The sequence below is a fragment of the Dendroctonus ponderosae genome, unplaced genomic scaffold, assembly GCF_020466585.1.
Source record: "Dendroctonus ponderosae isolate FM_Combo_2020 unplaced genomic scaffold, Dpon_F_20191213v2 Dpon_F_20191213_1, whole genome shotgun sequence".
NCBI lineage: Eukaryota > Metazoa > Arthropoda > Insecta > Coleoptera > Curculionidae > Dendroctonus > Dendroctonus ponderosae.
In genome coordinates, this window is record NW_026017110.1 from 47,645,776 (window position 1) to 47,654,546 (window position 8,771).

The 8,771-nt window shown below is 35.4% G+C and overlaps 1 long non-coding RNA gene across 1 annotated transcript; it reads left to right on the forward strand.

The window, feature by feature from the left end:
* The first annotated feature begins 373 nt into the window (after positions 1–373).
* On the forward strand, positions 374–1,847 carry LOC109534994. Its single transcript, XR_002171678.2, has 2 exons — positions 374–1,598; positions 1,701–1,847. It is a non-coding gene; the product is annotated as an uncharacterized LOC109534994 (long non-coding RNA).
* Positions 1,848–8,771: the final 6,924 nt, after the last annotated feature.

Below are 8,771 nucleotides of genomic sequence, written 5' to 3' on the forward strand. Positions count from 1 at the left end.
ATTAAACAAAACAAAATCGTGGCCCAAAGCTTTTCGACGGGTAAACAATATTTTCCACTATACTACAAAAATAAACGACATCCCTGGTTTAACCGCAAAAAACTTGATCGCTACTACATAGTCTCTATCAATCGTATTCGCTGTAACCATTACAACCTTGCGTCTTCACATAATTTCATTACATACCTATATGCCCGTGTAACAACGATATATTACAAAAATATATATAACAAAAATATTCAGCTGACTAAAATATTTGGCTACTAGCTAAAGACCATTTTTTTGCCTTCACACACACACACACACACACAGAAAATTCTGGAAAACCTTCAGCTGACTAAAATAATTGGCTACTAGCTAAAGATCGTTTTTTGCCTTCACACACGCACTGCAAATTCTCGAAAATCTTCTGCAGATTAAAATATTTGAAGACATCAAAACTTTAGAAGATTCAGCGAGTAGCTGAAGGCCGATTTTCTGCCTTCACACACACAATGACCGAAAATCCTTGAAAACCTTTAACAAGTAGGTACTTGAAGACACCAAAATGTATTTCGAAATATTTTGCTACTAGCTGAAAGCCGATTTTTTTGGCTTCACATACACACGCAGAAAATTCTGCAAAATCTTCAGCAGATTAGAGGATTTGAAGACACCAAAACTTTGGAATATTTTGCTATTATCAAAAGGCCGACTTTCTACCTTCAGACACAGAAAATTCTCGAAAATCTTCTGAAGATTAAAATATTTGAAGGCGCGAAAACTTTGGCAGCTTTGGCTACTAGCTGAATGAGGATTGACTGACTTCACACGCACAAAAAGAGGACCTTGAAAAATATTCTAAATTATAGCTAAATACCGTTTTTTGCCTTCACACACACACACACACAGAAAATTCTGGATAATCTTCAGCAGACAAACATATTTGAAGACACCAAAACTCTGGAATATTTCCCTACCAGCGAAAGACCAACTTTCTGCCTTCACACACAAGAGACACGAAAATTATCGGAAATCTTAAACAGATGAAAGTGTTTGAAAACAAGTTAAAGCAAACAGTTGAATTCAATTAAAAAAACTTTCTGAATTTGTGGATGGACCTACATACTACACGAAACAAATTAAATGGAATGAACGGTAGAAAGCAATTATGTAGATACTAAATTTCTTGCAATCATGGATGACATCAATTAAGTGTTGACGCGGCTGCAGGATGCCCTGCGACATTGACCGTGACGTTCAAGCTGGCAAGATCCGCTATAAAAGCGAGCAGCACACGAAAGTTCCATCAGTCGAACACATAACGAGGCAAACGCGATATTGTGCGATCGAAAATTCAGACAAAATGTACACAAATCCCTTCAGTCGTACCCACAGCTCCATTCGTCAAGTGATCGACAAGTTCCTACACATCAACCAGGACCAGAAGAGCCAGGGAATCCAGAGGAACACTTCTTCTAATTCCGTCAGTTCTTCGTCCAGCAGCTGCAGCGGCAAGCATAAGAACTTGAAAACCAGTGCTCGATTAGTTTTTTCGATTAAATGAGCAGCAGGCCACTTTCTTGGAGTACCAGTGAAAAAGCTTCGATATTCTGAAGGTAAGAAACTTCCTGTAAAAGGAGCACATGAAAAAGCTTTTCTGGTACAAATCAGATTTTTCTGAACTTTTCCTGATACTAAATCAGTCCTTGTTGTTGCAGCTTTTCCAAGCGGCGTTCAAAGATGAGTTTGAAGAAAACGATCTACTTCCCAGGCGTTTTCCAGTCGGACAACTAGCATTTATTACAAGAGAGTTAGTTTATATTAGGAACGCAGCAGCCATAATAAAGTTGATTAAAATTTGCTAATTTTTGTGTTATTTCGTTACATCCTAAAGCCCTTGAGAAAAAAGTAGCATTGTTTCGAATGTTCCAGAACACTTGAGCATGCAAATTTTTAAGGCGCAAAAATTAAGCTTTTGAGGAATTATTCTCGAAAACGTTTGAGTCTTTTATTGTCTACAATTCTATTTGCTCACGAAACGTTTCAACATTGCAACCTCACCAAGTTAAGTAATTGTATTCAAATTAAACAACAATAAAAACATCCTTAGTAAACAGGCAAAATATGCTGTTTGTTGTCATTGGTCAGATGATGTAAAGGATATTTTTGCTATGTTCGGTAAAACATATTTATACAGTACGCATAGGACAGCGCCAATTAAAGTGATTTATTTCCCGATTTTCCACCAGCTTTGGCTTCTTTTCTTTCACTAAATATTGTGTGTCCTCTGATAAATTGACGGTCAAAAATTTTGTTTATTAGGTGAAACCATCTACTGGTTACAACTTTAACTAAGGATACTCATTAGTCTCTGTTGATAGAGGCTTAAAAAGGCTTTTGGCCACATAGAGAACCTCAAAGTTTATTAGAACAATTTGGGGATTAATCCTCCCTAAAATGAAAAGTTAAGGAAAGCACAACAATGTAAAAGAGCAGTAGATCGACTCAAGATCTGGCCAAACAAAGGGAACATATACTTTACATATTAACTAAATGCTTTCTTCAAATATCTATTTGGAAGTTTTCACCAACTTTCTCGGGGTTTTAGTTAAAAAGGCAAACTTTCTAGGACATTATTTTTAACATTTGAGTGAACTGAACTGACCAACCCAATTAAAGGATTAATCCACTTTTTCGAAAAATTTTAGTATTAAAAAATACTACCATAATGTAAAAAAGCATTATAATGATTCATGTTTTTCAAAAAATGAGAAAGGTCAGCCTCATGAAAAGCCTCAAAAGGTTTTGATTCAACAAAATGCCCAAAAATTTAAAATATTGAAAAAATGTGGAAGAACCTTAAGCTGAAGAGAAAAGATATTCTTTGCTTTTTAACTAATTGCTTTCTTCAAATATTTATCTGGCAGTTTCCACCAGATTCCTTTAGCTTTTGGTTAAGGAGGAAAACTTTTCGAGGGCAGACAATCTTCGGAACTGAACCGACCGACTGGATTTACGGATTAATCCTCTTTTCCTAACAGAAATATAAAAACAATATTGAAGACTTGAGTGAACTGAACTGACGTTTGTTCCTGAGAGAAATATTTAAAAGACACTTTAGACTGCAAAAAAGAATTCAAACTTTAAAGTTATCTATGCGTTTGCAGAATTAAGGAAGATTTTTATTTGACATTTTTTAGCTAATAATAATAAGCCATTAAACTCAAGAAAAATAATTTGTGCTTATTAACTGATTGCTTTAGTCAAATTAAATATTGGCGGTTTTCAACAAGTTTTTGTGGCTTTCCGTCGGTTTCGTCAAAATGGATTAATTAGTATCTGGTTGTATGTAAAAGAAGTTTCTAAAGTTGTTTTTTGCTTAAAAAATCGTTTTTTTTTGCCAAAGCTGTAGTAGCAAAATCACTTTGTTCAAAAGTTCGCAAGCTTTATAACTTTCTCATGCACTTAGCGCGTAGCAAAACATAATTTCTACTTGTTTTACTGTGTCTCCGCCTGTTTAATGCAAACATTATTTTGTCCTCAGTTATTTTTTAATAGTGTCTCCTTTTTCCTTGCACTAATTTCTCTAAGAGGATTTTGAACACTTTTTTATTAAATAAGTCGTTTGGGTCAATTTACTCAATGAATATCCCAGAGTTAGTTTTAACACATTTTTCGTACCTTCAATAATTAAGCAACTGCAGTTATTTTATGTTTTTTACGTATTTTGACTATCTCAAATATCGCAAGAGCTTTTTGGCTCAAACTATGCCTTTTAGGCCTGGGTAACTCAGTTAACTTTTTGGAGTTGGCGCAGTGCTGCGCAAATGGTTTGGTAGGCCAACCCAACGCACCGGCGTAAAAACTCAATTCCTTTGCCGGCAAAAAAATGACTTTTTTGATTTGATAAGTTGTTTTTCGATTTATTTTAAGGACCCCATTTGTTAACAATATTTTTAGTTTTTTCAAAATTTCAGATTTTTTCAGTTTTAGCAAAGATACTGTTTCTTCTAATTGCTCTAAACACTCGCCTACTTCGTCGTCTCGTAAAAAGTATTGAAATCCTTTTCCAGCTTCAAATTTAGGACGAAAATCAACTATTTTTTTATTAAAAAGAGAACGGAAAGACATACAGAATATAACAGAAAGTTCATAAAAACTCATCAACTCCGTCCCTCTGAGGACTGTAGAGATGGTTTAAAAACTGTGGATTTTTAGTTTTGACGAATGCGGGGCAAAAACAAAAAAATATGTTTTCCCGTTTTTCCGGAAAATTATTAAGGTTTTCTAAAAAACCGATCACAAAACTAAAAGTTTTTAATCGAAAACGCAATAAGTCCATTATTTTCTGATGCTTTTCTTCTTTTCCGACAACCATAGGGTCTTTTCAGCCAAAAATGACACAATTAATGTCAGAAAATTGGGAGAAAACGCTTCTAAGCTTCGAATTTAGTACAAAAACCAAATTACTTTTTTCCAAAGTAATTAAGAGTATCTTGAAAACGACCAGAAAGCAAAAGACTACAAAAAATTATTTGGAATATTCGCTACTCATCACTCTGAAGAATTTTAAAGTACATTTAAAATTTCAGGTCTTTCCAGTTTTAGCAAATTTTCTAAGCAAGAAACGCATTATTTTCTAAAGTTTTTCTTAAAAACACTGACAATATTCAGGTATTTTATGTGAAAAATTTTCAAATAAATTCTATTGGAGGAGAGAGTGTCCCTCCTTAACCGCTGTGTAAAGATTTTTTTTAAAGTTTTGCAACTTTTTTTAAACAAAAGCCTAAGGAAAATAGGCCAACTTCGTCGCTGTGAGTAATTTCGTTATTTTTAATTCCGGTTTCTTCACATTTAGGTCATTATTTCTAAGCAAAACTTTCTAAACTGTAGCAAACAGAGCACCTGGGTATTTGGATCAAAAAAATTAAAACATCGATTTTACAAGGAAACTGGGCGTAGTTATAATTTGGTCTTCTTTTCCTTCATTCGGTGTCTTTTTCGAATATCCGTTTTACCTTCGTATTTGGGAAAAATTAGTTTTCCAAAAAAATGATCAGCGAAAGCAAAGAAATATGATCAACTATTTCAAAACCTCATGGAAAACTTCATCGGTCTGAAGAATTTTAAAGTTTCTCGAAATTTTCCGGTTTTAGAGCAAAAACCAGAAAAACCGAAGTTTTGAGCAATAGTTTCTACAGGAAAGAAAATTCAGTGGATTTTAGGTGTTGGAACAGTGCTACGCAAATGGCTTGATACTCAGTAACTCAGTTCCGTTGCTGGAAAATCGATACTCCGAATGTTAAATTTCCAGTCTAGGGTTTCGTACAGCTTAAATGAGTTATGACTCGTTCCCCGATGAGTTATAACTCATTTACTCAGAGAGCGGCAACAACTGAAAGCGCAACTCAACATGCATGCCTTTAAACGCAGCTTGCAAAATCTTTTGTCTACTTGAACTTCTCTAGTAGTGAATTGCAGTACATAAACGATCTCACAATGTTTGGGGGAGACTTTTTAAGATGTTATTTAAAAAACAATCAAACTGCAATTTTTAATCAAAAAGTCAATCCCTTCACGCGTGGGGGGAAGCGTTGAAATAATCGAAACAATATGGTCTCATTTTGATCTGGCCTTTGGCCAGTTTCCAGGAGAGTTTTCATATTTTGTAGTCTCATTTAGACTTATTCACTTGTTATTTTTCTCTAGCCGGTTCCGTTCATTTTCTTTCTTTCAAGTTTAGTGCGAGTTTATTTTAAACTACTGTCTCCGGTTGAGTAGATCGAAAAGCCGCAACATCACGCCGTCTAATCAGATACTGATTATCTCTAGATTATTTTGTCCATTGATCCTCAATTGGTCATCACAGTTTTATTCGTAATCATCAGTTAATCCGCAAAGCACACAATGTCTCATCCTAATTCACTTAGATAAAATGCTTCCTTTTTTAATTCGCCGCATTACGTTTCACGTGCCCGACAAGTAATAAACTTTTCGGCTTTGGATGATGGATTTACTGGAAGCTTAAGCAATTTTGCTATTACCATGGGCGATTCATAAAGCTTAGTTCTGGCAGAAGTGCCAGTGCTGATATTGAACCAACAAAACCGCATTCTTCAGTTTCGCTTGCACTTTGCAAAGGGGTTTTGTCAGCATGCATATCTGCAAAGGGATTTTACTTCACGAACTTATAAGGAAATCGTTTATGGGTTTATGGCATCGCGCCATTAATCATCAAAACCAACTGCAAAGGCTTAATGATTGTTCTACTAATATTTGATCAATCGATCATCGGGAACTGGTGACTGACGTCCGTACATAAATGATGTTTTGAGCAGTGCATTTCGACACCCATAAATCACCTTATCAAGCTCCGGCGCTTTCAACTTTGCCATCTATTATTTCCTGTTTATGTTTTTTTTCTTAATTATTCCGTTCGATTTTAAAAATAAACAATCGCTTGAACCTTGCGGGCTAAATTGCGTCAATGAAAAGTTCGCCGAAACAATTTCAGAGCCAAAGTAATTAGAGCATTTTGTCCGCAAACAGTAATTTTCATAATTGTTCAGAATTTTTCGTGCAATTCAATGGGAACTGCGTCAATGCGTCTAGCAACAGCATCATTATCTAGTTTTGGTTTCTATGTAAAAAACACAGTTTTTCATCAGTTGCTGTTCCAAACATCCCAAATAGGGTGACGGAAATTAGAAAATTCAATTCGCAGACAATCTTCAAAGAAAAGACGAATATGTATCTAATAAATTAAGCATTTGTATTTTTTCCTGGTAAGTATACAAAGCTATGGGGATTATCATTGAGTTCATGAACTAATTTCATTTTATGCGATAACAATGGCACTTTTATGTCTTCAAAATCCATTTAGTTCGATTTAATCAAACGCATCAATAATATCGGTAAATGTTTTATAGTTTCCTTTTAATATAAGTATAGACTGTGTTTTATCTGGTTGCCAACACCAAAACATCATAAATCAATTATTGCAACTTAATTAATCCTTACTTAAATTACTGAAACAGACAAAATCATAATAAATTGCAAAATGCAATGTAGAAACTCACTTTGCATTTTCGTAACCTTAGGCAGATGTTTTTGCAAAATATTTGATAAAGACAAAAATTGATAGTACATATGTACAGAATCATCGTAAAATATATGTTTTTTACAACTACTCTTTCCGGGGCACGAATCTAATTGGCGCAGTCGGCAGGATTCGAATTCTAAACGAAAACGTCAACTAACTATATCAATAGCCAATTGTGGAAGCTTTCCATAGTCTCTACGCCTCACTAGGGCTAAAGTTCTCCTAGTTAAAAGTATTTGTCGCAAGTTGATCAAGAATGTTGTGTAATATCATCAAGCCTTAACTATGAAAAGTGCGAGATAAAATCGAGCAAAGGAAACTGGAATACTTGGGTCATATAACACGAAACGAAGATCGGTATAGTCTTCTGCAGCTCATTCTTCAGGGCAAAATATATGGCCATGGAGGACCAGGGCGGAGAATAAATTTTTGGCTTCAAAACCTTCAGACAATGTTTTGCCTTGACCACTACTGAACTTATCCGTGCAGCAGCGAAAAAAGTTAGAATAGCCATACTGGTCGCCAGAATCCGAACCGGATAGGCACCACAAGAAGAAGAAGATCCAAAGTTGAAATTTCCTATTCAAAAGCTGAATAGCAAAAGCTACAGCTGAATGTTTTAGGCTTGATGTAGAAGCTTGTTTCCGAGCCCGTAAAAATGAACATGTACTCACATTTTAAGGAGATTTTCTGAATTCATGGCCAAAAGGGTCCTGTATGCACTGGAAAATCTGCAAATGCCTCTTCAGCTTGGGAATTGAAACCACGATTTTTTCAATTTCATTCTACAGTTCGATGTTTCAGGCTTCAATTAGGCATTAAGTTTCAGCGTCCGTAAAAAATTAACCGGTATTTAGATTTCAAAGATCTTTCATGGATTTATAGTCGGAAGGTTCCTCTGGGTGCCGGAAATACTGCAGATACCTGCCACCTTTAAGGTTGAAATTCGGTAAGGTTGAAATCTGGTTGAACAAATTCCAAGGCCTGTGAAAAATCAACCAGTATCTGAATTTCAATCATTTATTTTGAGTTCATACCTGGAAGGTTTCTCTGTACATTGTGAAAGACACAAATATTTTGCAGCTTTAAGTTAAAAACTGGAATTTTTAATTGACTCTTCAGTTTGATGTGTCAAGTTTAAATCAAGAGCAAGTTTAAGCGCCCGTAAAAAATTAACCAGAATTAATACTTTAAAGGTCTTTCCAGTATTGATAGTCGGCAGCTTCTTCTATGCACCGAAAAAACTGCAGAAGCCTGCCACTTTTGGAGTTGGAACGCATATTTTTTGTTCATAGACCTAAAGTTTGGTGTCTATGACTTAGTGGCGGAACACATTCCAAGGCTTGTGGAAAATCAACCCGTATCTAAGTTTCAATAAATTTTTCTGAGTTAAGTCAGACTATGAAGGCTTTCACGGCAGGTGAAATCACATATAGAAATGTTTTTCGGGCTTTGAAGTTGTGGTCCATGGGAATTTCTTCCTGACGTTCCGTCCACAACTGCGGTGGACATTTTCAAAGGCGATGAGGCAGTGGGCGAAGTGATCTCCCGTGCTTTCCGACTAAGACTGGTTCAACTACTGTTGGAACATATTTATTTTCAGCTAAGTTTACAAACTTCTTACTGCTACTTATTCTACGGATCCTTAGTGCTAACATCGTTAGAGTGTCTAACACTCTATGTATCT